This window comes from Musa acuminata, chromosome BXJ1-1 (genome assembly GCF_036884655.1).
Source record: "Musa acuminata AAA Group cultivar baxijiao chromosome BXJ1-1, Cavendish_Baxijiao_AAA, whole genome shotgun sequence".
Lineage (NCBI taxonomy): Eukaryota > Viridiplantae > Streptophyta > Magnoliopsida > Zingiberales > Musaceae > Musa > Musa acuminata.
In genome coordinates, this window is record NC_088327.1 from 26,958,001 (window position 1) to 26,981,204 (window position 23,204).

The following is a 23,204-nucleotide window of genomic DNA, read 5'->3' on the forward strand; positions in this document are numbered from 1 at the left end:
GACGGGCAAGAGGCTACGGACGTTGATGCGCCGACCGCGACGTGCACATAGGCGAGGGACGAAGCACCCGAAACCGGTGCGATCATACCAGCACTAAACCACCGGATCCCATCAGAACTCCGAAGTTAAGCGTGCTTGGGCGAGAGGAGTACTAGGATGGGTGACCCCCCGGGAAGTCCTCGTGTTGCACTTCTTTTTGCATCCCGAGATACGAAACATCTCCCGTAGACCTCCGAGACGATTGTTTTCGGGCACGGAATTTGCCGTGACCGCTACGCAGTCAGTATCGTGGGGCTCGGAAAGAGCTTTCCGGATTGGGGTCGCAATAGCGATTCCGAGATCGTTCGAGAAAGTGCCGATGGTTTCGGCGCGAGCTTGCCGTGACCGATACGCAGTCATTGGGCTAGGGCTCGGAGAGAGCTAGCAATAGGGATTTCGTGATCGTTCGAGAAAGCACCGGCGGTTTCGTGACGGGCAAGAGGCTCCGGACGTTGATGCGCCGGCCGCGACGTGCACATAGTCGAGGGACGAAGCACCCGAAACCGGTGCGATCATACCAGCACTAAACCACCGGATCCCATCAGAACTCCGAAGTTAAGCGTGCTTGGGCGAGAGTAGTACTAGGATGGGTGACCCCCCGGGAAGTCCTCGTGTTGCACTTCTTTTTGCATCCCGAGATACGAAACATCTCCCGTAGACCTCCGAGACGATTGTTTTCGGGCACGGAATTTGCCGTGACCGCTACGCAGTCAGTATCGTGGGGCTCGGAAAGAGCTTTCGGGATTGGGGTCGCAATAGCGATTCCGAGATCGTTCGAGAAAGTGCCGATGGTTTCGGCGCGAGCTTGCCGTGACCGATACGCGGTCGTTGGGCTAGGGCTCGGAGAGAGCTTCCAATAGGGATTTCCTGATCGTTCGTGAAAGCGCCGACAATTTCGTGACGGGCAAGAGGCTACGGACGTTGATGCGCCGACCGCGACGTGCACATAGGCGAGGGACGAAGCACCCGAAACCGGTGCTTGGGCGAGAGTAGTACTAGGATGGGTGACCCCCCGGGAAGTCCTCGTGTTGCACTTCTTTTTGCATCCCGAGATACGAAACATCTCCCGTAGACCTCCGAGACGATTGTTTTCGGGCACGGAATTTCCCGTAAACATCTCCAGTATCGTGGGGCTCGGAAAGAGCTTTCCGGATTGGGGTCGCAATAGCGATTCCGAGATCGTTCGAGAAAGTGCCGATGGTTTCGGCGCGAGCTTGCCGTGACCGATACGCAGTCATTGGGCTAGGGCTCGGAGAGAGCTAGCAATAGGGATTTCGTGATCGTTCGAGAAAGCACCGGCGGTTTCGTGACGGGCAAGAGGCTCCGGACGTTGATGCGCCGGCCGCGACGTGCACATAGGCGAGGGACGAAGCACCCGAAACCGGTGCGATCATACCAGCACTAAGCCACCGGATCCCATCAGAACTCCGAAGTTAAGCGTGCTAGGGCGAGAGTAGTACTAGGATGGGTGACCCCCCGGGAAGTCCTCGTGTTGCACTCCTTTTTGCGTCCTGAGATACGAAACATCTCCCGTAGACATCCGAGACGATTGTTTTCGGGCACGGAATTAGACCTCCGAGACGATTGTTTTCGGGCACGGAATTTGCCGTGACCGCTACGCAGTCAGTATCGTGGGGCTCGGAAAGAGCTTTTTGGATTGGGGTCGCAATAGCGATTCCGAGATCGTTCGAGAAAGTGCCGATGGTTTCGGCGCGAGCTTGCCGTGACCGATACGCGGTCGTTGGGCTAGGGCTCGGAGAGAGCTTCCAATAGGGATTTCCTGATCGTTCGTGAAAGCGCTGACAATTTCGTGACGGGCAAGAGGCTACGGACGTTGATGCGCCGACCGCGACGTGCACATAGGCGAGGGACGAAGCACCCGAAACCGGTGCGATCATACCAGCACTAAACCACCGGATCCCATTAGAACTCTGAAGTTAAGCGTGCTTGGGCGAGAGGAGTACTAGGATGGGTGACCCCCCGGGAAGTCCTCGTGTTGCACTTCTTTTTGCATCCCGAGATACGAAACATCTCCCGTAGACCTCCGAGACGATTGTTTTCGGGCACGGAATTTGCCGTGACCGTTACGCAGTCAGTATCGTGGGGCTCGGAAAGAGCTTTCCGGATTGGGGTCGCAATAGCGATTCCGAGATCGTTCGAGAAAGTGCCGATGGTTTCGGCGCGAGCTTGCCGTGACCGATACGCAGTCATTGGGCTAGGGCTCGGAGAGAGCTAGCAATAGGGATTTCGTGATCGTTCGAGAAAGCACCGGCGGTTTCGTGACGGGCAAGAGGCTCCGGACGTTGATGCGCCGGCCGCGACGTGCACATAGGCGAGGGACGAAGCACCCGAAACCGGTGCGATCATACCAGCACTAAACCACCGGATCCCATCAGAACTCCGAAGTTAAGCGTGCTTGGGCGAGAGTAGTACTAGGATGGGTGACCCCCCGGGAAGTCCTCGTGTTGCACTTCTTTTTGCATCCCGAGATACGAAACATCTCCCGTAGACCTCCGAGACGATTGTTTTCGGGCACGGAATTTGCCGTGACCGCTACGCAGTCAGTATCGTGGGGCTCGGAAAGAGCTTTCGGGATTGGGGTCGCAATAGCGATTCCGAGATCGTTCGAGAAAGTGCCGATGGTTTCGGCGCGAGCTTGCCGTGACCGATACGCGGTCGTTGGGCTAGGGCTCGGAGAGAGCTTCCAATAGGGATTTCCTGATCGTTCGTGAAAGCGCCGACAATTTCGTGACGGGCAAGAGGCTACGGACGTTGATGCGCCGACCGCGACGTGCACATAGGCGAGGGACGAAGCACCCGAAACCGGTGCGATCATACCAGCACTAAACCACCGGATCCCATCAGAACTCCGAAGTTAAGCGTGCTTGGGCGAGAGGAGTACTAGGATGGGTGACCCCCCGGGAAGTCCTCGTGTTGCACTTCTTTTTGCATCCCGAGATACGAAACATCTCCCGTAGACCTCCGAGACGATTGTTTTCGGGCACGGAATTTGCCGTGACCGCTACGCAGTCAGTATCGTGGGGCTCGGAAAGAGCTTTCCGGATTGGGGTCGCAATAGCGATTCCGAGATCGTTCGAGAAAGTGCCGATGGTTTCGGCGCGAGCTTGCCGTGACCGATACGCAGTCATTGGGCTAGGGTCGGAGAGAGCTAGCAATAGGGATTTCGTGATCGTTCGAGAAAGCACCGGCGGTTTCGTGACGGGCAAGAGGCTCCGGACGTTGATGCGCCGGCCGCGACGTGCACATAGGCGAGGGACGAAGCACCCGAAACCGGTGCGATCATACCAGCACTAAACCACCGGATCCCATTAGAACTCCGAAGTTAAGCGTGCTTGGGCGAGGGGAGTACTAGGATGGGTGACCCCCCGGGAAGTCCTCGTGTTGCACTTCTTTTTGCATCCCGAGATACGAAACATCTCCCGTAGACCTCCGAGACGATTGTTTTCGGGCACGGAATTTGCCGTGACCGCTCCACAATCAGTATCGTGGGGCTCGAAAAGTGCTTTCCAGATTGGGGTCGCAATAGCGATTCCGAGATCGTTCGAGAAAGTGCCGATGGTTTCGGCGCGAGCTTGCCGTGACCGATACGCAGTCATTGGGCTAGGGCTCGGAGAGAGCTTGCAATAGGGATTTCGTGATCGTTCGAGAAAGCACCGGCGGTTTCGTTACGGGCAAGAGGCTCCGGACGTTGATGCGCCGGCCGCGACGTGCACATAGGCTTGGGATGAAGCACCCGAAACCGGTGCGATCATACCAGCACTAAACCACCGGATCCCATCAGAACTCCGAAGTTAAGCGTGCTTGGGCGAGAGTAGTACTAGGATGGGTGACCCCCCGGGAAGTCCTCGTGTTGCACTCCTTTTTGCGTCCCGAGATATGAAACATCTTCCGTAGACCTCCGAGACGATTGTTTTCGGGCACGGAATTTGCCGTGACCGCTCCACAATCAGTATCGTGGGGCTCGAAAAGTGCTTTCCAGATTGGGGTCGCAATAGCGATTCCGAGATCGTTCGAGAAAGTGCCGATGGTTTCGGCGCGAGCTTGCCGTGACCGATACGCAGTCATTGGGCTAGGGCTCGGAGAGAGCTAGCAATAGGGATTTCGTGATCGTTCGAGAAAGCACCGGCGGTTTCGTGACGGGCAAGAGGCTCCGGACGTTGATGCGCCGGCCGCGACGTGCACATAGGCGAGGGACGAAGCACCCGAAACCGGTGCGATCATACCAGCACTAAACCACCGGATCCCATCAGAACTCCGAAGTTAAGCGTGCTTGGGCGAGAGTAGTACTAGGATGGGTGACCCCCCGGGAAGTCCTCGTGTTGCACTCCTTTTTGCGTCCTGAGATACGAAACATCTCCCGTAGACCTCCGAGACGATTGTTTTCGGGCACGGAATTTAACGTGACCACTACGCAGTCAGTATCGTGGGGCTCGGAAAGAGCTTTCCGGATTGGGGTCGCAATAGCGATTCCGAGATCGTTCGAGAAAGTGCCGATGGTTTCGGCGCGAGCTTGCCGTGACCGATACGCAGTCATTGGGCTAGGGCTCGGAGAGAGCTAGCAATAGGGATTTCGTGATCGTTCGAGAAAGCACCGGCGGTTTCGTGACGGGCAAGAAGCTCCGGACGTTGATGCGCCGGCCGCGACGTGCACATAGGCGAGGGACGAAGCACCCGAAACCGGTGCGATCATACCAGCACTAAACCACCGGATCCCATCAGAACTCCGAAGTTAAGCGTGCTTGGGCGAGAGTAGTACTAGGATGGGTGACCCCCCGGGAAGTCCTCGTGTTGCACTCCTTTTTGCGTCCTGAGATACGAAACATCTCCCGTAGACCTCCGAGACGATTGTTTTCGGGCACGGAATTTGCCGTGACCACTACGCAGTCAGTATCGTGGGGCTCGGAAAGAGCTTTCGGGATTGGGGTCGCAATAGCGATTCCGAGATCGTTCGAGAAAGTGCCGATGGTTTCGGCGCGAGCTTGCCGTGACCGATACGCGGTCGTTGGGCTAGGGCTCGGAGAGAGCTTCCAATAGGGATTTCCTGATCGTTCGTGAAAGCGCCGACAATTTCGTGACGGGCAAGAGGCTACGGACGTTGATGCGCCGACCGCGACATGCACATAGGCGAGGGACGAAGCACCCGAAACCGGTGCGATCATACCAGCACTAAACCACCGGATCCCATTAGAACTCCGAAGTTAAGCATGCTTGGGCGAGAGGAGTACTAGGATGGGTGACCCCCCGGGAAGTCCTCGTGTTGCACTTCTTTTTGCATCCCGAGATACGAAACATCTCCCGTAGACCTCCGAGACGATTGTTTTCGGGCACGGAATTTGCCATGACCGTTACGCAGTCAGTATCGTGGGGCTCGGAAAGAGCTTTCCGGATTGGGGTCGCAATAGCGATTCCGAGATCGTTCGAGAAAGTGCCGATGGTTTCGGCGCGAGCTTGCCGTGACCGATACGCAGTCATTGGGCTAGGGCTCGGAGAGAGCTAGCAATAGGGATTTCGTGATCGTTCGAGAAAGCACCGGCGGTTTCGTGACGGGCAAGAGGCTCCAGACGTTGATGCGCCGGCCGCGACGTGCACATAGGCGAGGGACGAAGCACCCGAAACCGGTGCGATCATACCAGCACTAAACCACCGGATCCCATCAGAACTCCGAAGTTAAGCGTGCTTGGGCGAGAGTAGTACTAGGATGGGTGACCCCCCGGGAAGTCCTCGTGTTGCACTTCTTTTTGCATCCCGAGATACGAAACATCTCCCGTAGACCTCCGAGACGATTGTTTTCGGGCACGGAATTTGCCGTGACCGCTACGCAGTCAGTATCGTGGGGCTCGGAAAGAGCTTTCGGGATTGGGGTCGCAATAGCGATTCCGAGATCGTTCGAGAAAGTGCCGATGGTTTCGGCGCGAGCTTGCCGTTACCGATACGCGGTCGTTGGGCTAGGGCTCGGAGAGAGCTTCCAATAGGGATTTCCTGATCGTTCGTGAAAGCGCCGACAATTTCGTGACGGGCAAGAGGCTACGGACGTTGATGCGCCGACCGCGACGTGCACATAGGCGAGGGACGAAGCACCCGAAACCGGTGCGATCATACCAGCACTAAACCACCGGATCCCATCAGAACTCCGAAGTTAAGCGTGCTTGGGCGAGAGGAGTACTAGGATGGGTGACCCCCCGGGAAGTCCTCGTGTTGCACTTCTTTTTGCATCCCGAGATACGAAACATCTCCCGTAGACCTCCGAGACGATTGTTTTCAGGCACGGAATTTGCCGTGACCGCTACGCAGTCAGTATCGTGGGGCTCGGAAAGAGCTTTCCGGATTGGGGTCGCAATAGCGATTCCGAGATCGTTCGAGAAAGTGCCGATGGTTTCGGCGCGAGCTTGCCGTGACCGATACGCAGTCATTGGGCTAGGGCTCGGAGAGAGCTAGCAATAGGGATTTCGTGATCGTTCGAGAAAGCACCGGCGGTTTCATGACGGGCAAGAGGCTCCGGACGTTGATGCGCCGGCCGCGACGTGCACATAGGCGAGGGACGAAGCACCCGAAACCGGTGCGATCATACCAGCACTAAACCACCGGATCCCATTAGAACTCCGAAGTTAAGCGTGCTTGGGCGAGGGGAGTACTAGGATGGGTGACCCCCCGGGAAGTCCTCGTGTTGCACTTCTTTTTGCATCCCGAGATACGAAACATCTCCCGTAGACCTCCGAGACGATTGTTTTCGGGCACGGAATTTGCCGTGACCGCTCCACAATCAGTATCGTGGGGCTCGAAAAGTGCTTTCCAGATTGGGGTCGCAATAGCGATTCCGAGATCGTTCGAGAAAGTGCCGATGGTTTCGGCGCGAGCTTGCCGTGACCGATACGCAGTCATTGGGCTAGGGCTCGGAGAGAGCTTGCAATAGGGATTTCGTGATCGTTCGAGAAAGCACCGGCGGTTTCGTTACGGGCAAGAGGCTCCGGACGTTGATGCGCCGGCCGCGACGTGCACATAGGCTTGGGATGAAGCACCCGAAACCGGTGCGATCATACCAGCACTAAACCACCGGATCCCATCAGAACTCCGAAGTTAAGCGTGCTTGGGCGAGAGTAGTACTAGGATGGGTGACCCCCCGGGAAGTCCTCGTGTTGCACTCCTTTTTGCGTCCCGAGATATGAAACATCTTCCGTAGACCTCCGAGACGATTGTTTTCGGGCACGGAATTTGCCGTGACCGCTCCACAATCAGTATCGTGGGGCTCGAAAAGTGCTTTCCAGATTGGGGTCGCAATAGCGATTCCGAGATCGTTCGAGAAAGTGCCGATGGTTTCGGCGCGAGCTTGCCGTGACCGATACGCAGTCATTGGGCTAGGGCTCGGAGAGAGCTTGCAATAGGGATTTCGTGATCGTTCGAGAAAGCACCGGCGGTTTCGTTACGGGCAAGAGGCTCCGGACGTTGATGCGCCGGCCGCGACGTGCACATAGGCTTGGGATGAAGCACCCGAAACCGGTGCGATCATACCAGCACTAAACCACCGGATCCCATCAGAACTCCGAAGTTAAGCGTGCTTGGGCGAGAGTAGTACTAGGATGGGTGACCCCCCAGGAAGTCCTCGTGTTGCACTCCTTTTTGCGTCCCGAGATATGAAACATCTTCCGTAGACCTCCGAGACGATTGTTTTCGGGCACGGAATTTGCCGTGACCGCTACGCAGTCAGTATCGTGGGGCTCGGAAAGAGCTTTCCGGATTGTGGTCGCAATAGCGATTCCGAGATCGTTCGAGAAAGTGTCGATGGTTTCGGTGCGAGCTTGCCGTGACCGATACGCGGTCGTTGGGCTAGGGCTCGGAGAGAGCTTCCAATAGGGATTTCGTGATCGTTCGTGAAAGCGCCGACAATTTCGTGACGGGCAAGAGGCTACGGACGTTGATGCGCCGACCGCGACGTGCACATAGGCGAGGGACGAAGCACCCGAAACCGGTGCGATCATACCAGCACTAAACCACCGGATCCCATCAGAACTCCGAAGTTAAGCGTGCTTGGGCGAGAGTAGTACTAGGATGGGTGACCCCCCGGGAAGTCCTCGTGTTGCACTTCTTTTTGCATCCCGAGATACGAAACATCTCCCGTAGACCTCCGAGACGATTGTTTTCGGGCACGGAATTTGCCGTGACCGCTACGCAGTCAGTATCGTGGGGCTCGGAAAGAGCTTTCGGGATTGGGGTCGCAATAGCGATTCCGAGATCGTTCGAGAAAGTGCCGATGGTTTCGGCGCGAGCTTGCCGTGACCGATACGCGGTCGTTGGGCTAGGGCTCGGAGAGAGCTTCCAATAGGGATTTCCTGATCGTTCGTGAAAGCGCCGACAATTTCGTGACGGGCAAGAGGCTACGGACGTTGATGCGCCGACCGCGACGTGCACATAGGCGAGGGACGAAGCACCCGAAACCGGTGCGATCATACCAGCACTAAACCACCGGATCCCATCAGAACTCCGAAGTTAAGCGTGCTTGGGCGAGAGGAGTACTAGGATGGGTGACCCCCCGGGAAGTCCTCGTGTTGCACTTCTTTTTGCATCCCGAGATACGAAACATCTCCCGTAGACCTCCGAGACGATTGTTTTCGGGCACGGAATTTGCCGTGACCGCTACGCAGTCAGTATCGTGGGGCTCGGAAAGAGCTTTCCGGATTGGGGTCGCAATAGCGATTCCGAGATCGTTCGAGAAAGTGCCGATGGTTTCGGCGCGAGCTTGCCGTGACCGATACGCAGTCATTGGGCTAGGGCTCGGAGAGAGCTAGCAATAGGGATTTCGTGATCGTTCGAGAAAGCACCGGCGGTTTCGTGACGGGCAAGAGGCTCCGGACGTTGATGCGCCGGCCGCGACGTGCACATAGTCGAGGGACGAAGCACCCGAAACCGGTGCGATCATACCAGCACTAAACCACCGGATCCCATCAGAACTCCGAAGTTAAGCGTGCTTGGGCGAGAGTAGTACTAGGATGGGTGACCCCCCGGGAAGTCCTCGTGTTGCACTTCTTTTTGCATCCCGAGATACGAAACATCTCCCGTAGACCTCCGAGACGATTGTTTTCGGGCACGGAATTTGCCGTGACCGCTACGCAGTCAGTATCGTGGGGCTCGGAAAGAGCTTTCGGGATTGGGGTCGCAATAGCGATTCCGAGATCGTTCGAGAAAGTGCCGATGGTTTCGGCGCGAGCTTGCCGTGACCGATACGCGGTCGTTGGGCTAGGGCTCGGAGAGAGCTTCCAATAGGGATTTCCTGATCGTTCGTGAAAGCGCCGACAATTTCGTGACGGGCAAGAGGCTACGGACGTTGATGCGCCGACCGCGACGTGCACATAGGCGAGGGACGAAGCACCCGAAACCGGTGCTTGGGCGAGAGTAGTACTAGGATGGGTGACCCCCCGGGAAGTCCTCGTGTTGCACTTCTTTTTGCATCCCGAGATACGAAACATCTCCCGTAGACCTCCGAGACGATTGTTTTCGGGCACGGAATTTCCCGTAAACATCTCCAGTATCGTGGGGCTCGGAAAGAGCTTTCCGGATTGGGGTCGCAATAGCGATTCCGAGATCGTTCGAGAAAGTGCCGATGGTTTCGGCGCGAGCTTGCCGTGACCGATACGCAGTCATTGGGCTAGGGCTCGGAGAGAGCTAGCAATAGGGATTTCGTGATCGTTCGAGAAAGCACCGGCGGTTTCGTGACGGGCAAGAGGCTCCGGACGTTGATGCGCCGGCCGCGACGTGCACATAGGCGAGGGACGAAGCACCCGAAACCGGTGCGATCATACCAGCACTAAGCCACCGGATCCCATCAGAACTCCGAAGTTAAGCGTGCTAGGGCGAGAGTAGTACTAGGATGGGTGACCCCCCGGGAAGTCCTCGTGTTGCACTCCTTTTTGCGTCCTGAGATACGAAACATCTCCCGTAGACATCCGAGACGATTGTTTTCGGGCACGGAATTAGACCTCCGAGACGATTGTTTTCGGGCACGGAATTTGCCGTGACCGCTACGCAGTCAGTATCGTGGGGCTCGGAAAGAGCTTTTTGGATTGGGGTCGCAATAGCGATTCCGAGATCGTTCGAGAAAGTGCCGATGGTTTCGGCGCGAGCTTGCCGTGACCGATACGCGGTCGTTGGGCTAGGGCTCGGAGAGAGCTTCCAATAGGGATTTCCTGATCGTTCGTGAAAGCGCTGACAATTTCGTGACGGGCAAGAGGCTACGGACGTTGATGCGCCGACCGCGACGTGCACATAGGCGAGGGACGAAGCACCCGAAACCGGTGCGATCATACCAGCACTAAACCACCGGATCCCATTAGAACTCTGAAGTTAAGCGTGCTTGGGCGAGAGGAGTACTAGGATGGGTGACCCCCCGGGAAGTCCTCGTGTTGCACTTCTTTTTGCATCCCGAGATACGAAACATCTCCCGTAGACCTCCGAGACGATTGTTTTCGGGCACGGAATTTGCCGTGACCGTTACGCAGTCAGTATCGTGGGGCTCGGAAAGAGCTTTCCGGATTGGGGTCGCAATAGCGATTCCGAGATCGTTCGAGAAAGTGCCGATGGTTTCGGCGCGAGCTTGCCGTGACCGATACGCAGTCATTGGGCTAGGGCTCGGAGAGAGCTAGCAATAGGGATTTCGTGATCGTTCGAGAAAGCACCGGCGGTTTCGTGACGGGCAAGAGGCTCCGGACGTTGATGCGCCGGCCGCGACGTGCACATAGGCGAGGGACGAAGCACCCGAAACCGGTGCGATCATACCAGCACTAAACCACCGGATCCCATCAGAACTCCGAAGTTAAGCGTGCTTGGGCGAGAGTAGTACTAGGATGGGTGACCCCCCGGGAAGTCCTCGTGTTGCACTTCTTTTTGCATCCCGAGATACGAAACATCTCCCGTAGACCTCCGAGACGATTGTTTTCGGGCACGGAATTTGCCGTGACCGCTACGCAGTCAGTATCGTGGGGCTCGGAAAGAGCTTTCGGGATTGGGGTCGCAATAGCGATTCCGAGATCGTTCGAGAAAGTGCCGATGGTTTCGGCGCGAGCTTGCCGTGACCGATACGCGGTCGTTGGGCTAGGGCTCGGAGAGAGCTTCCAATAGGGATTTCCTGATCGTTCGTGAAAGCGCCGACAATTTCGTGACGGGCAAGAGGCTACGGACGTTGATGCGCCGACCGCGACGTGCACATAGGCGAGGGACGAAGCACCCGAAACCGGTGCGATCATACCAGCACTAAACCACCGGATCCCATCAGAACTCCGAAGTTAAGCGTGCTTGGGCGAGAGGAGTACTAGGATGGGTGACCCCCCGGGAAGTCCTCGTGTTGCACTTCTTTTTGCATCCCGAGATACGAAACATCTCCCGTAGACCTCCGAGACGATTGTTTTCGGGCACGGAATTTGCCGTGACCGCTACGCAGTCAGTATCGTGGGGCTCGGAAAGAGCTTTCCGGATTGGGGTCGCAATAGCGATTCCGAGATCGTTCGAGAAAGTGCCGATGGTTTCGGCGCGAGCTTGCCGTGACCGATACGCAGTCATTGGGCTAGGGTCGGAGAGAGCTAGCAATAGGGATTTCGTGATCGTTCGAGAAAGCACCGGCGGTTTCGTGACGGGCAAGAGGCTCCGGACGTTGATGCGCCGGCCGCGACGTGCACATAGGCGAGGGACGAAGCACCCGAAACCGGTGCGATCATACCAGCACTAAACCACCGGATCCCATTAGAACTCCGAAGTTAAGCGTGCTTGGGCGAGGGGAGTACTAGGATGGGTGACCCCCCGGGAAGTCCTCGTGTTGCACTTCTTTTTGCATCCCGAGATACGAAACATCTCCCGTAGACCTCCGAGACGATTGTTTTCGGGCACGGAATTTGCCGTGACCGCTCCACAATCAGTATCGTGGGGCTCGAAAAGTGCTTTCCAGATTGGGGTCGCAATAGCGATTCCGAGATCGTTCGAGAAAGTGCCGATGGTTTCGGCGCGAGCTTGCCGTGACCGATACGCAGTCATTGGGCTAGGGCTCGGAGAGAGCTTGCAATAGGGATTTCGTGATCGTTCGAGAAAGCACCGGCGGTTTCGTTACGGGCAAGAGGCTCCGGACGTTGATGCGCCGGCCGCGACGTGCACATAGGCTTGGGATGAAGCACCCGAAACCGGTGCGATCATACCAGCACTAAACCACCGGATCCCATCAGAACTCCGAAGTTAAGCGTGCTTGGGCGAGAGTAGTACTAGGATGGGTGACCCCCCGGGAAGTCCTCGTGTTGCACTCCTTTTTGCGTCCCGAGATATGAAACATCTTCCGTAGACCTCCGAGACGATTGTTTTCGGGCACGGAATTTGCCGTGACCGCTCCACAATCAGTATCGTGGGGCTCGAAAAGTGCTTTCCAGATTGGGGTCGCAATAGCGATTCCGAGATCGTTCGAGAAAGTGCCGATGGTTTCGGCGCGAGCTTGCCGTGACCGATACGCAGTCATTGGGCTAGGGCTCGGAGAGAGCTAGCAATAGGGATTTCGTGATCGTTCGAGAAAGCACCGGCGGTTTCGTGACGGGCAAGAGGCTCCGGACGTTGATGCGCCGGCCGCGACGTGCACATAGGCGAGGGACGAAGCACCCGAAACCGGTGCGATCATACCAGCACTAAACCACCGGATCCCATCAGAACTCCGAAGTTAAGCGTGCTTGGGCGAGAGTAGTACTAGGATGGGTGACCCCCCGGGAAGTCCTCGTGTTGCACTCCTTTTTGCGTCCTGAGATACGAAACATCTCCCGTAGACCTCCGAGACGATTGTTTTCGGGCACGGAATTTGCCGTGACCACTACGCAGTCAGTATCGTGGGGCTCGGAAAGAGCTTTCCGGATTGGGGTCGCAATAGCGATTCCGAGATCGTTCGAGAAAGTGCCGATGGTTTCGGCGCGAGCTTGCCGTGACCGATACGCAGTCATTGGGCTAGGGCTCGGAGAGAGCTAGCAATAGGGATTTCGTGATCGTTCGAGAAAGCACCGGCGGTTTCGTGACGGGCAAGAAGCTCCGGACGTTGATGTGCCGGCCGCGACGTGCACATAGGCGAGGGACGAAGCACCCGAAACCGGTGCGATCATACCAGCACTAAACCACCGGATCCCATCAGAACTCCGAAGTTAAGCGTGCTTGGGCGAGAGTAGTACTAGGATGGGTGACCCCCCGGGAAGTCCTCGTGTTGCACTCCTTTTTGCGTCCTGAGATACGAAACATCTCCCGTAGACCTCCGAGACGATTGTTTTCGGGCACGGAATTTGCCGTGACCACTACGCAGTCAGTATCGTGGGGCTCGGAAAGAGCTTTCGGGATTGGGGTCGCAATAGCGATTCCGAGATCGTTCGAGAAAGTGCCGATGGTTTCGGCGCGAGCTTGCCGTGACCGATACGCGGTCGTTGGGCTAGGGCTCGGAGAGAGCTTCCAATAGGGATTTCCTGATCGTTCGTGAAAGCGCCGACAATTTCGTGACGGGCAAGAGGCTACGGACGTTGATGCGCCGACCGCGACATGCACATAGGCGAGGGACGAAGCACCCGAAACCGGTGCGATCATACCAGCACTAAACCACCGGATCCCATTAGAACTCCGAAGTTAAGCATGCTTGGGCGAGAGGAGTACTAGGATGGGTGACCCCCCGGGAAGTCCTCGTGTTGCACTTCTTTTTGCATCCCGAGATACGAAACATCTCCCGTAGACCTCCGAGACGATTGTTTTCGGGCACGGAATTTGCCATGACCGTTACGCAGTCAGTATCGTGGGGCTCGGAAAGAGCTTTCCGGATTGGGGTCGCAATAGCGATTCCGAGATCGTTCGAGAAAGTGCCGATGGTTTCGGCGCGAGCTTGCCGTGACCGATACGCAGTCATTGGGCTAGGGCTCGGAGAGAGCTAGCAATAGGGATTTCGTGATCGTTCGAGAAAGCACCGGCGGTTTCGTGACGGGCAAGAGGCTCCGGACGTTGATGCGCCGGCCGCGACGTGCACATAGGCGAGGGACGAAGCACCCGAAACCGGTGCGATCATACCAGCACTAAACCACCGGATCCCATCAGAACTCCGAAGTTAAGCGTGCTTGGGCGAGAGTAGTACTAGGATGGGTGACCCCCCGGGAAGTCCTCGTGTTGCACTTCTTTTTGCATCCCGAGATACGAAACATCTCCCGTAGACCTCCGAGACGATTGTTTTCGGGCACGGAATTTGCCGTGACCGCTACGCAGTCAGTATCGTGGGGCTCGGAAAGAGCTTTCGGGATTGGGGTCGCAATAGCGATTCCGAGATCGTTCGAGAAAGTGCCGATGGTTTCGGCGCGAGCTTGCCGTTACCGATACGCGGTCGTTGGGCTAGGGCTCGGAGAGAGCTTCCAATAGGGATTTCCTGATCGTTCGTGAAAGCGCCGACAATTTCGTGACGGGCAAGAGGCTACGGACGTTGATGCGCCGACCGCGACGTGCACATAGGCGAGGGACGAAGCACCCGAAACCGGTGCGATCATACCAGCACTAAACCACCGGATCCCATCAGAACTCCGAAGTTAAGCGTGCTTGGGCGAGAGGAGTACTAGGATGGGTGACCCCCCGGGAAGTCCTCGTGTTGCACTTCTTTTTGCATCCCGAGATACGAAACATCTCCCGTAGACCTCCGAGACGATTGTTTTCAGGCACGGAATTTGCCGTGACCGCTACGCAGTCAGTATCGTGGGGCTCGGAAAGAGCTTTCCGGATTGGGGTCGCAATAGCGATTCCGAGATCGTTCGAGAAAGTGCCGATGGTTTCGGCGCGAGCTTGCCGTGACCGATACGCAGTCATTGGGCTAGGGCTCGGAGAGAGCTAGCAATAGGGATTTCGTGATCGTTCGAGAAAGCACCGGCGGTTTCATGACGGGCAAGAGGCTCCGGACGTTGATGCGCCGGCCGCGACGTGCACATAGGCGAGGGACGAAGCACCCGAAACCGGTGCGATCATACCAGCACTAAACCACCGGATCCCATTAGAACTCCGAAGTTAAGCGTGCTTGGGCGAGGGGAGTACTAGGATGGGTGACCCCCCGGGAAGTCCTCGTGTTGCACTTCTTTTTGCATCCCGAGATACGAAACATCTCCCGTAGACCTCCGAGACGATTGTTTTCGGGCACGGAATTTGCCGTGACCGCTCCACAATCAGTATCGTGGGGCTCGAAAAGTGCTTTCCAGATTGGGGTCGCAATAGCGATTCCGAGATCGTTCGAGAAAGTGCCGATGGTTTCGGCGCGAGCTTGCCGTGACCGATACGCAGTCATTGGGCTAGGGCTCGGAGAGAGCTTGCAATAGGGATTTCGTGATCGTTCGAGAAAGCACCGGCGGTTTCGTTACGGGCAAGAGGCTCCGGACGTTGATGCGCCGGCCGCGACGTGCACATAGGCTTGGGATGAAGCACCCGAAACCGGTGCGATCATACCAGCACTAAACCACCGGATCCCATCAGAACTCCGAAGTTAAGCGTGCTTGGGCGAGAGTAGTACTAGGATGGGTGACCCCCCGGGAAGTCCTCGTGTTGCACTCCTTTTTGCGTCCCGAGATATGAAACATCTTCCGTAGACCTCCGAGACGATTGTTTTCGGGCACGGAATTTGCCGTGACCGCTCCACAATCAGTATCGTGGGGCTCGAAAAGTGCTTTCCAGATTGGGGTCGCAATAGCGATTCCGAGATCGTTCGAGAAAGTGCCGATGGTTTCGGCGCGAGCTTGCCGTGACCGATACGCAGTCATTGGGCTAGGGCTCGGAGAGAGCTTGCAATAGGGATTTCGTGATCGTTCGAGAAAGCACCGGCGGTTTCGTTACGGGCAAGAGGCTCCGGACGTTGATGCGCCGGCCGCGACGTGCACATAGGCTTGGGATGAAGCACCCGAAACCGGTGCGATCATACCAGCACTAAACCACCGGATCCCATCAGAACTCCGAAGTTAAGCGTGCTTGGGCGAGAGTAGTACTAGGATGGGTGACCCCCCGGGAAGTCCTCGTGTTGCACTCCTTTTTGCGTCCCGAGATATGAAACATCTTCCGTAGACCTCCGAGACGATTGTTTTCGGGCACGGAATTTGCCGTGACCGCTACGCAGTCAGTATCGTGGGGCTCGGAAAGAGCTTTCCGGATTGTGGTCGCAATAGCGATTCCGAGATCGTTCGAGAAAGTGTCGATGGTTTCGGTGCGAGCTTGCCGTGACCGATACGCGGTCGTTGGGCTAGGGCTCGGAGAGAGCTTCCAATAGGGATTTCGTGATCGTTCGTGAAAGCGCCGACAATTTCGTGACGGGCAAGAGGCTACGGACGTTGATGCGCCGACCGCGACGTGCACATAGGCGAGGGACGAAGCACCCGAAACCGGTGCGATCATACCAGCACTAAACCACCGGATCCCATCAGAACTCCGAAGTTAAGCGTGCTTGGGCGAGAGTAGTACTAGGATGGGTGACCCCCCGGGAAGTCCTCGTGTTGCACTTCTTTTTGCATCCCGAGATACGAAACATCTCCCGTAGACCTCCGAGACGATTGTTTTCGGGCACGGAATTTGCCGTGACCGCTACGCAGTCAGTATCGTGGGGCTCGGAAAGAGCTTTCGGGATTGGGGTCGCAATAGCGATTCCGAGATCGTTCGAGAAAGTGCCGATGGTTTCGGCGCGAGCTTGCCGTGACCGATACGCGGTCGTTGGGCTAGGGCTCGGAGAGAGCTTCCAATAGGGATTTCCTGATCGTTCGTGAAAGCGCCGACAATTTCGTGACGGGCAAGAGGCTACGGACGTTGATGCGCCGACCGCGACGTGCACATAGGCGAGGGACGAAGCACCCGAAACCGGTGCGATCATACCAGCACTAAACCACCGGATCCCATCAGAACTCCGAAGTTAAGCGTGCTTGGGCGAGAGGAGTACTAGGATGGGTGACCCCCCGGGAAGTCCTCGTGTTGCACTTCTTTTTGCATCCCGAGATACGAAACATCTCCCGTAGACCTCCGAGACGATTGTTTTCGGGCACGAAATTTGCCGTGACCGCTACGCAGTCAGTATCGTGGGGCTCGGAAAGAGCTTTCCGGATTGGGGTCGCAATAGCGATTCCGAGATCGTTCGAGAAAGTGCCGATGGTTTCGGCGCGAGCTTGCCGTGACCGATACGCGGTCGTTGGGCTAGGGCTCGGAGAGAGCTTCCAATAGGGATTTCCTGATCGTTCGAGAAAGCACCGGCGGTTTCGTGACGGGCAAGAGGCTCCGGACGTTGATGCGCCGGCCGCGACGTGCACATAGGCGAGGGACGAAGCACCCGAAACCGGTGCGATCATACCAGCACTAAACCACCGGATCCCATCAGAACTCCGAAGTTAAGCGTGCTTGGGCGAGAGTAGTACTAGGATGGGTGACCCCCCGGGAAGTCCTCGTGTTGCACTCCTTTTTGCGTCCTGAGATACGAAACATCTCCCGTAGACCTCCGAGACGATTGTTTTCGGGCACGGAATTTGCCGTGACCACTACGCAGTCAGTATCGTGGGGCTCGGAAAGAGCTTTCCGGATTGGGGTCGCAATAGCGATTCCGAGATCGTTCGAGAAAGTGCCGATGGTTTCGGCGCGAGCTTGCCGTGACCGATACGCAGTCATTGGGCTAGGGCTCGGAGAGAGCTAGCAATAGGGATTTCGTGATCGTTCGAGAAAGCACCGGCGGTTTCGTGACGGGCAAGAAGCTCCGGACGTTGATGCGCCGGCCGCGACGTGCACATAGGCGAGGGACGAAGCACCCGAAACCGGTGCGATCATACCAGCACTAAACCACCGGATCCCATCAGAACTCCGAAGTTAAGCGTGCTTGGGCGAGAGTAGTACTAGGATGGGTGACCCCCCGGGAAGTCCTCGTGTTGCACTCCTTTTTGCGTCCTGAGATACGAAACATCTCCCGTAGACCTCCGAGACGATTGTTTTCGGGCACGGAATTTGCCGTGACCACTACGCAGTCAGTATCGTGGGGCTCGGAAAGAGCTTTCGGGATTGGGGTCGCAATAGCGATTCCGAGATCGTTCGAGAAAGTGCCGATGGTTTCGGCGCGAGCTTGCCGTGACCGATACGCGGTCGTTGGGCTAGGGCTCGGAGAGAGCTTCCAATATGGATTTCCTGATCGTTCGTGAAAGCGCCGACAATTTCGTGACGGGCAAGAGGCTACGGACGTTGATGCGCCGACCGCGACATGCACATAGGCGAGGGACGAAGCACCCGAAACCGGTGCGATCATACCAGCACTAAACCACCGGATCCCATTAGAACTCCGAAGTTAAGCATGCTTGGGCGAGAGGAGTACTAGGATGGGTGACCCCCCGGGAAGTCCTCGTGTTGCACTTCTTTTTGCATCCCGAGATACGAAACATCTCCCGTAGACCTCCGAGACGATTGTTTTCGGGCACGGAATTTGCCATGACCGTTACGCAGTCAGTATCGTGGGGCTCGGAAAGAGCTTTCCGGATTGGGGTCGCAATAGCGATTCCGAGATCGTTCGAGAAAGTGCCGATGGTTTCGGCGCGAGCTTGCCGTGACCGATACGCAGTCATTGGGCTAGGGCTCGGAGAGAGCTAGCAATAGGGATTTCGTGATCGTTCGAGAAAGCACCGGCGGTTTCGTGACGGGCAAGAGGCTCCGGACGTTGATGCGCCGGCCGCGACGTGCACATAGGCGAGGGACGAAGCACCCGAAACCGGTGCGATCATACCAGCACTAAACCACCGGATCCCATCAGAACTCCGAAGTTAAGCGTGCTTGGGCGAGAGTAGTACTAGGATGGGTGACCCCCCGGGAAGTCCTCGTGTTGCACTTCTTTTTGCATCCCGAGATACGAAACATCTCCCGTAGACCTCCGAGACGATTGTTTTCGGGCACGGAATTTGCCGTGACCGCTACGCAGTCAGTATCGTGGGGCTCGGAAAGAGCTTTCGGGATTGGGGTCGCAATAGCGATTCCGAGATCGTTCGAGAAAGTGCCGATGGTTTCGGCGCGAGCTTGCCGTTACCGATACGCGGTCGTTGGGCTAGGGCTCGGAGAGAGCTTCCAATAGGGATTTCCTGATCGTTCGTGAAAGCGCCGACAATTTCGTGACGGGCAAGAGGCTACGGACGTTGATGCGCCGACCGCGACGTGCACATAGGCGAGGGACGAAGCACCCGAAACCGGTGCGATCATACCAGCACTAAACCACCGGATCCCATCAGAACTCCGAAGTTAAGCGTGCTTGGGCGAGAGGAGTACTAGGATGGGTGACCCCCCGGGAAGTCCTCGTGTTGCACTTCTTTTTGCATCCCGAGATACGAAACATCTCCCGTAGACCTCCGAGACGATTGTTTTCAGGCACGGAATTTGCCGTGACCGCTACGCAGTCAGTATCGTGGGGCTCGGAAAGAGCTTTCCGGATTGGGGTCGCAATAGCGATTCCGAGATCGTTCGAGAAAGTGCCGATGGTTTCGGCGCGAGCTTGCCGTGACCGATACGCAGTCATTGGGCTAGGGCTCGGAGAGAGCTAGCAATAGGGATTTCGTGATCGTTCGAGAAAGCACCGGCGGTTTCATGACGGGCAAGAGGCTCCGGACGTTGATGCGCCGGCCGCGACGTGCACATAGGCGAGGGACGAAGCACCCGAAACCGGTGCGATCATACCAGCACTAAACCACCGGATCCCATTAGAACTCCGAAGTTAAGCGTGCTTGGGCGAGGGGAGTACTAGGATGGGTGACCCCCCGGGAAGTCCTCGTGTTGCACTTCTTTTTGCATCCCGAGATACGAAACATCTCCCGTAGACCTCCGAGACGATTGTTTTCGGGCACGGAATTTGCCGTGACCGCTCCACAATCAGTATCGTGGGGCTCGAAAAGTGCTTTCCAGATTGGGGTCGCAATAGCGATTCCGAGATCGTTCGAGAAAGTGCCGATGGTTTCGGCGCGAGCTTGCCGTGACCGATACGCAGTCATTGGGCTAGGGCTCGGAGAGAGCTTGCAATAGGGATTTCGTGATCGTTCGAGAAAGCACCGGCGGTTTCGTTACGGGCAAGAGGCTCCGGACGTTGATGCGCCGGCCGCGACGTGCACATAGGCTTGGGATGAAGCACCCGAAACCGGTGCGATCATACCAGCACTAAACCACCGGATCCCATCAGAACTCCGAAGTTAAGCGTGCTTGGGCGAGAGTAGTACTAGGATGGGTGACCCCCCGGGAAGTCCTCGTGTTGCACTCCTTTTTGCGTCCCGAGATATGAAACATCTTCCGTAGACCTCCGAGACGATTGTTTTCGGGCACGGAATTTGCCGTGACCGCTCCACAATCAGTATCGTGGGGCTCGAAAAGTGCTTTCCAGATTGGGGTCGCAATAGCGATTCCGAGATCGTTCGAGAAAGTGCCGATGGTTTCGGCGCGAGCTTGCCGTGACCGATACGCAGTCATTGGGCTAGGGCTCGGAGAGAGCTTGCAATAGGGATTTCGTGATCGTTCGAGAAAGCACCGGCGGTTTCGTTACGGGCAAGAGGCTCCGGACGTTGATGCGCCGGCCGCGACGTGCACATAGGCTTGGGATGAAGCACCCGAAACCGGTGCGATCATACCAGCACTAAACCACCGGATCCCATCAGAACTCCGAAGTTAAGCGTGCTTGGGCGAGAGTAGTACTAGGATGGGTGACCCCCCGGGAAGTCCTCGTGTTGCACTCCTTTTTGCGTCCCGAGATATGAAACATCTTCCGTAGACCTCCGAGACGATTGTTTTCGGGCACGGAATTTGCCGTGACCGCTACGCAGTCAGTATCGTGGGGCTCGGAAAGAGCTTTCCGGATTGTGGTCGCAATAGCGATTCCGAGATCGTTCGAGAAAGTGTCGATGGTTTCGGTGCGAGCTTGCCGTGACCGATACGCGGTCGTTGGGCTAGGGCTCGGAGAGAGCTTCCAATAGGGATTTCGTGATCGTTCGTGAAAGCGCCGACAATTTCGTGACGGGCAAGAGGCTACGGACGTTGATGCGCCGACCGCGACGTGCACATAGGCGAGGGACGAAGCACCCGAAACCGGTGCGATCATACCAGCACTAAACCACCGGATCCCATCAGAACTCCGAAGTTAAGCGTGCTTGGGCGAGAGTAGTACTAGGATGGGTGACCCCCCGGGAAGTCCTCGTGTTGCACTTCTTTTTGCATCCCGAGATACGAAACATCTCCCGTAGACCTCCGAGACGATTGTTTTCGGGCACGGAATTTGCCGTGACCGCTACGCAGTCAGTATCGTGGGGCTCGGAAAGAGCTTTCGGGATTGGGGTCGCAATAGCGATTCCGAGATCGTTCGAGAAAGTGCCGATGGTTTCGGCGCGAGCTTGCCGTGACCGATACGCGGTCGTTGGGCTAGGGCTCGGAGAGAGCTTCCAATAGGGATTTCCTGATCGTTCGTGAAAGCGCCGACAATTTCGTGACGGGCAAGAGGCTACGGACGTTGATGCGCCGACCGCGACGTGCACATAGGCGAGGGACGAAGCACCCGAAACCGGTGCGATCATACCAGCACTAAACCACCGGATCCCATCAGAACTCCGAAGTTAAGCGTGCTTGGGCGAGAGGAGTACTAGGATGGGTGACCCCCCGGGAAGTCCTCGTGTTGCACTTCTTTTTGCATCCCGAGATACGAAACATCTCCCGTAGACCTCCGAGACGATTGTTTTCGGGCACGGAATTTGCCGTGACCGCTACGCAGTCAGTATCGTGGGGCTCGGAAAGAGCTTTCCGGATTGGGGTCGCAATAGCGATTCCGAGATCGTTCGAGAAAGTGCCGATGGTTTCGGCGCGAGCTTGCCGTGACCGATACGCAGTCATTGGGCCAGGGCTCGGAGAGAGCTAGCAATAGGGATTTCGTGATCGTTCGAGAAAGCACCGGCGGTTTCGTTACGGGCAAGAGGCTCCGGACGTTGATGCGCCGGCCGCGACGTGCACATAGGCGAGGGACGAAGCACCCGAAACCGGTGCGATCATACCAGCACTAAACCACCGGATCCCATTAGAACTCCGAAGTTAAGCGTGCTTGGGCGAGGGGAGTACTAGGATGGGTGACCCCCCGGGAAGTCCTCGTGTTGCACTTCTTTTTGCATCCCGAGATAAGAAACATCTCCCGTAGACCTCCGAGACGATTGTTTTCGGGCACGGAATTTGCCGTGACCGCTCCACAATCAGTATCGTGGGGCTCGAAAAGTGCTTTCCAGATTGGGGTCGCAATAGCGATTCCGAGATCGTTCGAGAAAGTGCCGATGGTTTCGGCGCGAGCTTGCCGTGACCGATACGCAGTCATTGGGCTAGGGCTCGGAGAGAGCTTGCAATAGGGATTTCGTGATCGTTCGAGAAAGCACCGGCGGTTTCGTTACGGGCAAGAGGCTCCGGACGTTGATGCGCCGGCCGCGACGTGCACATAGGCTTGGGATGAAGCACCCGAAACCGGTGCGATCATACCAGCACTAAACCACCGGATCCCATCAGAACTCCGAAGTTAAGCGTGCTTGGGCGAGAGTAGTACTAGGATGGGTGACCCCCCGGGAAGTCCTCGTGTTGCACTCCTTTTTGCGTCCCGAGATATGAAACATCTTCCGTAGACCTCCGAGACGATTGTTTTCGGGCACGGAATTTGCCGTGACCGCTACGCAGTCAGTATCGTGGGGCTCGGAAAGAGCTTTCCGGATTGTGGTCGCAATAGCGATTCCGAGATCGTTCGAGAAAGTGCCGATGGTTTCGGCGCGAGCTTGCCGTGACCGATACGCAGTCATTGGGCTAGGGCTCGGAGAGAGCTTGCAATAGGGATTTCGTGATCGTTCGAGAAAGCACCGGCGGTTTCGTTACGGGCAAGAGGCTCCGGACGTTGATGCGCCGGCCGCGACGTGCACATAGGCTTGGGATGAAGCACCCGAAACCGGTGCGATCATACCAGCACTAAACCACCGGATCCCATCAGAACTCCGAAGTTAAGCGTGCTTGGGCGAGAGTAGTACTAGGATGGGTGACCCCCCGGGAAGTCCTCGTGTTGCACTCCTTTTTGCGTCCCGAGATATGAAACATCTTCCGTAGACCTCCGAGACGATTGTTTTCGGGCACGGAATTTGCCGTGACCGCTC

The 23,204-nt window shown here is 56.8% G+C and overlaps 48 non-coding genes across 48 annotated transcripts; all 48 read left to right on the forward strand.

Moving 5' to 3' along the window:
- The first annotated feature begins 74 nt into the window (after positions 1 to 74).
- Positions 75 to 193, forward strand: LOC135593367 (5S ribosomal RNA). Its single transcript, XR_010479554.1, has one exon. It is a non-coding gene; the product is annotated as a 5S ribosomal RNA (ribosomal RNA).
- Positions 194 to 543: 350 nt separating this feature from the next.
- On the forward strand, positions 544 to 662 carry LOC135592632 (5S ribosomal RNA). The gene has a single exon (XR_010479165.1). It is a non-coding gene; the product is annotated as a 5S ribosomal RNA (ribosomal RNA).
- A 759-nt stretch (positions 663 to 1,421) lies between these two features.
- On the forward strand, positions 1,422 to 1,540 carry LOC135593509 (5S ribosomal RNA). Its single transcript, XR_010479668.1, has one exon. It is a non-coding gene; the product is annotated as a 5S ribosomal RNA (ribosomal RNA).
- Positions 1,541 to 1,925: 385 nt separating this feature from the next.
- LOC135588826 (5S ribosomal RNA) lies at positions 1,926 to 2,044 on the forward strand. The gene has a single exon (XR_010476495.1). It is a non-coding gene; the product is annotated as a 5S ribosomal RNA (ribosomal RNA).
- A 350-nt stretch (positions 2,045 to 2,394) lies between these two features.
- Positions 2,395 to 2,513, forward strand: LOC135592660 (5S ribosomal RNA). Its single transcript, XR_010479179.1, has one exon. It is a non-coding gene; the product is annotated as a 5S ribosomal RNA (ribosomal RNA).
- A 350-nt stretch (positions 2,514 to 2,863) lies between these two features.
- LOC135593371 (5S ribosomal RNA) lies at positions 2,864 to 2,982 on the forward strand. The gene has a single exon (XR_010479555.1). It is a non-coding gene; the product is annotated as a 5S ribosomal RNA (ribosomal RNA).
- Positions 2,983 to 3,331: 349 nt separating this feature from the next.
- On the forward strand, positions 3,332 to 3,450 carry LOC135593442 (5S ribosomal RNA). Its single transcript, XR_010479599.1, has one exon. It is a non-coding gene; the product is annotated as a 5S ribosomal RNA (ribosomal RNA).
- Positions 3,451 to 3,800: 350 nt separating this feature from the next.
- LOC135592882 (5S ribosomal RNA) lies at positions 3,801 to 3,919 on the forward strand. Its single transcript, XR_010479281.1, has one exon. It is a non-coding gene; the product is annotated as a 5S ribosomal RNA (ribosomal RNA).
- Positions 3,920 to 4,269: 350 nt separating this feature from the next.
- Positions 4,270 to 4,388, forward strand: LOC135592887 (5S ribosomal RNA). The gene has a single exon (XR_010479282.1). It is a non-coding gene; the product is annotated as a 5S ribosomal RNA (ribosomal RNA).
- A 350-nt stretch (positions 4,389 to 4,738) lies between these two features.
- LOC135592890 (5S ribosomal RNA) lies at positions 4,739 to 4,857 on the forward strand. Its single transcript, XR_010479283.1, has one exon. It is a non-coding gene; the product is annotated as a 5S ribosomal RNA (ribosomal RNA).
- Positions 4,858 to 5,207: 350 nt separating this feature from the next.
- Positions 5,208 to 5,326, forward strand: LOC135589109 (5S ribosomal RNA). The gene has a single exon (XR_010476603.1). It is a non-coding gene; the product is annotated as a 5S ribosomal RNA (ribosomal RNA).
- Positions 5,327 to 5,676: 350 nt separating this feature from the next.
- On the forward strand, positions 5,677 to 5,795 carry LOC135592700 (5S ribosomal RNA). Its single transcript, XR_010479198.1, has one exon. It is a non-coding gene; the product is annotated as a 5S ribosomal RNA (ribosomal RNA).
- Positions 5,796 to 6,145: 350 nt separating this feature from the next.
- LOC135593373 (5S ribosomal RNA) lies at positions 6,146 to 6,264 on the forward strand. The gene has a single exon (XR_010479558.1). It is a non-coding gene; the product is annotated as a 5S ribosomal RNA (ribosomal RNA).
- Positions 6,265 to 6,614: 350 nt separating this feature from the next.
- Positions 6,615 to 6,733, forward strand: LOC135593444 (5S ribosomal RNA). Its single transcript, XR_010479600.1, has one exon. It is a non-coding gene; the product is annotated as a 5S ribosomal RNA (ribosomal RNA).
- A 350-nt stretch (positions 6,734 to 7,083) lies between these two features.
- On the forward strand, positions 7,084 to 7,202 carry LOC135592894 (5S ribosomal RNA). Its single transcript, XR_010479284.1, has one exon. It is a non-coding gene; the product is annotated as a 5S ribosomal RNA (ribosomal RNA).
- Positions 7,203 to 7,552: 350 nt separating this feature from the next.
- Positions 7,553 to 7,671, forward strand: LOC135593428 (5S ribosomal RNA). The gene has a single exon (XR_010479586.1). It is a non-coding gene; the product is annotated as a 5S ribosomal RNA (ribosomal RNA).
- A 350-nt stretch (positions 7,672 to 8,021) lies between these two features.
- On the forward strand, positions 8,022 to 8,140 carry LOC135592736 (5S ribosomal RNA). Its single transcript, XR_010479218.1, has one exon. It is a non-coding gene; the product is annotated as a 5S ribosomal RNA (ribosomal RNA).
- Positions 8,141 to 8,490: 350 nt separating this feature from the next.
- On the forward strand, positions 8,491 to 8,609 carry LOC135593377 (5S ribosomal RNA). The gene has a single exon (XR_010479559.1). It is a non-coding gene; the product is annotated as a 5S ribosomal RNA (ribosomal RNA).
- A 350-nt stretch (positions 8,610 to 8,959) lies between these two features.
- Positions 8,960 to 9,078, forward strand: LOC135592756 (5S ribosomal RNA). Its single transcript, XR_010479228.1, has one exon. It is a non-coding gene; the product is annotated as a 5S ribosomal RNA (ribosomal RNA).
- A 759-nt stretch (positions 9,079 to 9,837) lies between these two features.
- On the forward strand, positions 9,838 to 9,956 carry LOC135593512 (5S ribosomal RNA). Its single transcript, XR_010479669.1, has one exon. It is a non-coding gene; the product is annotated as a 5S ribosomal RNA (ribosomal RNA).
- A 385-nt stretch (positions 9,957 to 10,341) lies between these two features.
- On the forward strand, positions 10,342 to 10,460 carry LOC135588830 (5S ribosomal RNA). The gene has a single exon (XR_010476497.1). It is a non-coding gene; the product is annotated as a 5S ribosomal RNA (ribosomal RNA).
- Positions 10,461 to 10,810: 350 nt separating this feature from the next.
- Positions 10,811 to 10,929, forward strand: LOC135592760 (5S ribosomal RNA). The gene has a single exon (XR_010479231.1). It is a non-coding gene; the product is annotated as a 5S ribosomal RNA (ribosomal RNA).
- A 350-nt stretch (positions 10,930 to 11,279) lies between these two features.
- LOC135593382 (5S ribosomal RNA) lies at positions 11,280 to 11,398 on the forward strand. Its single transcript, XR_010479563.1, has one exon. It is a non-coding gene; the product is annotated as a 5S ribosomal RNA (ribosomal RNA).
- A 349-nt stretch (positions 11,399 to 11,747) lies between these two features.
- On the forward strand, positions 11,748 to 11,866 carry LOC135593446 (5S ribosomal RNA). The gene has a single exon (XR_010479601.1). It is a non-coding gene; the product is annotated as a 5S ribosomal RNA (ribosomal RNA).
- Positions 11,867 to 12,216: 350 nt separating this feature from the next.
- Positions 12,217 to 12,335, forward strand: LOC135592897 (5S ribosomal RNA). Its single transcript, XR_010479285.1, has one exon. It is a non-coding gene; the product is annotated as a 5S ribosomal RNA (ribosomal RNA).
- A 350-nt stretch (positions 12,336 to 12,685) lies between these two features.
- Positions 12,686 to 12,804, forward strand: LOC135592904 (5S ribosomal RNA). The gene has a single exon (XR_010479287.1). It is a non-coding gene; the product is annotated as a 5S ribosomal RNA (ribosomal RNA).
- Positions 12,805 to 13,154: 350 nt separating this feature from the next.
- LOC135592908 (5S ribosomal RNA) lies at positions 13,155 to 13,273 on the forward strand. Its single transcript, XR_010479290.1, has one exon. It is a non-coding gene; the product is annotated as a 5S ribosomal RNA (ribosomal RNA).
- Positions 13,274 to 13,623: 350 nt separating this feature from the next.
- On the forward strand, positions 13,624 to 13,742 carry LOC135589116 (5S ribosomal RNA). The gene has a single exon (XR_010476604.1). It is a non-coding gene; the product is annotated as a 5S ribosomal RNA (ribosomal RNA).
- A 350-nt stretch (positions 13,743 to 14,092) lies between these two features.
- Positions 14,093 to 14,211, forward strand: LOC135592763 (5S ribosomal RNA). Its single transcript, XR_010479232.1, has one exon. It is a non-coding gene; the product is annotated as a 5S ribosomal RNA (ribosomal RNA).
- Positions 14,212 to 14,561: 350 nt separating this feature from the next.
- LOC135593385 (5S ribosomal RNA) lies at positions 14,562 to 14,680 on the forward strand. Its single transcript, XR_010479564.1, has one exon. It is a non-coding gene; the product is annotated as a 5S ribosomal RNA (ribosomal RNA).
- A 350-nt stretch (positions 14,681 to 15,030) lies between these two features.
- Positions 15,031 to 15,149, forward strand: LOC135593448 (5S ribosomal RNA). Its single transcript, XR_010479602.1, has one exon. It is a non-coding gene; the product is annotated as a 5S ribosomal RNA (ribosomal RNA).
- A 350-nt stretch (positions 15,150 to 15,499) lies between these two features.
- Positions 15,500 to 15,618, forward strand: LOC135592911 (5S ribosomal RNA). The gene has a single exon (XR_010479293.1). It is a non-coding gene; the product is annotated as a 5S ribosomal RNA (ribosomal RNA).
- A 350-nt stretch (positions 15,619 to 15,968) lies between these two features.
- Positions 15,969 to 16,087, forward strand: LOC135592915 (5S ribosomal RNA). Its single transcript, XR_010479294.1, has one exon. It is a non-coding gene; the product is annotated as a 5S ribosomal RNA (ribosomal RNA).
- A 350-nt stretch (positions 16,088 to 16,437) lies between these two features.
- Positions 16,438 to 16,556, forward strand: LOC135592766 (5S ribosomal RNA). The gene has a single exon (XR_010479234.1). It is a non-coding gene; the product is annotated as a 5S ribosomal RNA (ribosomal RNA).
- A 350-nt stretch (positions 16,557 to 16,906) lies between these two features.
- LOC135593394 (5S ribosomal RNA) lies at positions 16,907 to 17,025 on the forward strand. Its single transcript, XR_010479566.1, has one exon. It is a non-coding gene; the product is annotated as a 5S ribosomal RNA (ribosomal RNA).
- A 350-nt stretch (positions 17,026 to 17,375) lies between these two features.
- LOC135592920 (5S ribosomal RNA) lies at positions 17,376 to 17,494 on the forward strand. Its single transcript, XR_010479298.1, has one exon. It is a non-coding gene; the product is annotated as a 5S ribosomal RNA (ribosomal RNA).
- Positions 17,495 to 17,844: 350 nt separating this feature from the next.
- On the forward strand, positions 17,845 to 17,963 carry LOC135592922 (5S ribosomal RNA). The gene has a single exon (XR_010479300.1). It is a non-coding gene; the product is annotated as a 5S ribosomal RNA (ribosomal RNA).
- Positions 17,964 to 18,313: 350 nt separating this feature from the next.
- LOC135589122 (5S ribosomal RNA) lies at positions 18,314 to 18,432 on the forward strand. The gene has a single exon (XR_010476606.1). It is a non-coding gene; the product is annotated as a 5S ribosomal RNA (ribosomal RNA).
- Positions 18,433 to 18,782: 350 nt separating this feature from the next.
- On the forward strand, positions 18,783 to 18,901 carry LOC135592777 (5S ribosomal RNA). The gene has a single exon (XR_010479236.1). It is a non-coding gene; the product is annotated as a 5S ribosomal RNA (ribosomal RNA).
- Positions 18,902 to 19,251: 350 nt separating this feature from the next.
- On the forward strand, positions 19,252 to 19,370 carry LOC135593396 (5S ribosomal RNA). Its single transcript, XR_010479568.1, has one exon. It is a non-coding gene; the product is annotated as a 5S ribosomal RNA (ribosomal RNA).
- A 350-nt stretch (positions 19,371 to 19,720) lies between these two features.
- LOC135593452 (5S ribosomal RNA) lies at positions 19,721 to 19,839 on the forward strand. Its single transcript, XR_010479604.1, has one exon. It is a non-coding gene; the product is annotated as a 5S ribosomal RNA (ribosomal RNA).
- A 350-nt stretch (positions 19,840 to 20,189) lies between these two features.
- Positions 20,190 to 20,308, forward strand: LOC135592927 (5S ribosomal RNA). The gene has a single exon (XR_010479301.1). It is a non-coding gene; the product is annotated as a 5S ribosomal RNA (ribosomal RNA).
- A 350-nt stretch (positions 20,309 to 20,658) lies between these two features.
- LOC135592931 (5S ribosomal RNA) lies at positions 20,659 to 20,777 on the forward strand. Its single transcript, XR_010479302.1, has one exon. It is a non-coding gene; the product is annotated as a 5S ribosomal RNA (ribosomal RNA).
- A 350-nt stretch (positions 20,778 to 21,127) lies between these two features.
- Positions 21,128 to 21,246, forward strand: LOC135592783 (5S ribosomal RNA). The gene has a single exon (XR_010479237.1). It is a non-coding gene; the product is annotated as a 5S ribosomal RNA (ribosomal RNA).
- A 350-nt stretch (positions 21,247 to 21,596) lies between these two features.
- LOC135593402 (5S ribosomal RNA) lies at positions 21,597 to 21,715 on the forward strand. Its single transcript, XR_010479572.1, has one exon. It is a non-coding gene; the product is annotated as a 5S ribosomal RNA (ribosomal RNA).
- A 350-nt stretch (positions 21,716 to 22,065) lies between these two features.
- Positions 22,066 to 22,184, forward strand: LOC135593458 (5S ribosomal RNA). Its single transcript, XR_010479605.1, has one exon. It is a non-coding gene; the product is annotated as a 5S ribosomal RNA (ribosomal RNA).
- Positions 22,185 to 22,534: 350 nt separating this feature from the next.
- On the forward strand, positions 22,535 to 22,653 carry LOC135592934 (5S ribosomal RNA). Its single transcript, XR_010479303.1, has one exon. It is a non-coding gene; the product is annotated as a 5S ribosomal RNA (ribosomal RNA).
- A 350-nt stretch (positions 22,654 to 23,003) lies between these two features.
- On the forward strand, positions 23,004 to 23,122 carry LOC135592935 (5S ribosomal RNA). Its single transcript, XR_010479304.1, has one exon. It is a non-coding gene; the product is annotated as a 5S ribosomal RNA (ribosomal RNA).
- Positions 23,123 to 23,204: the final 82 nt, after the last annotated feature.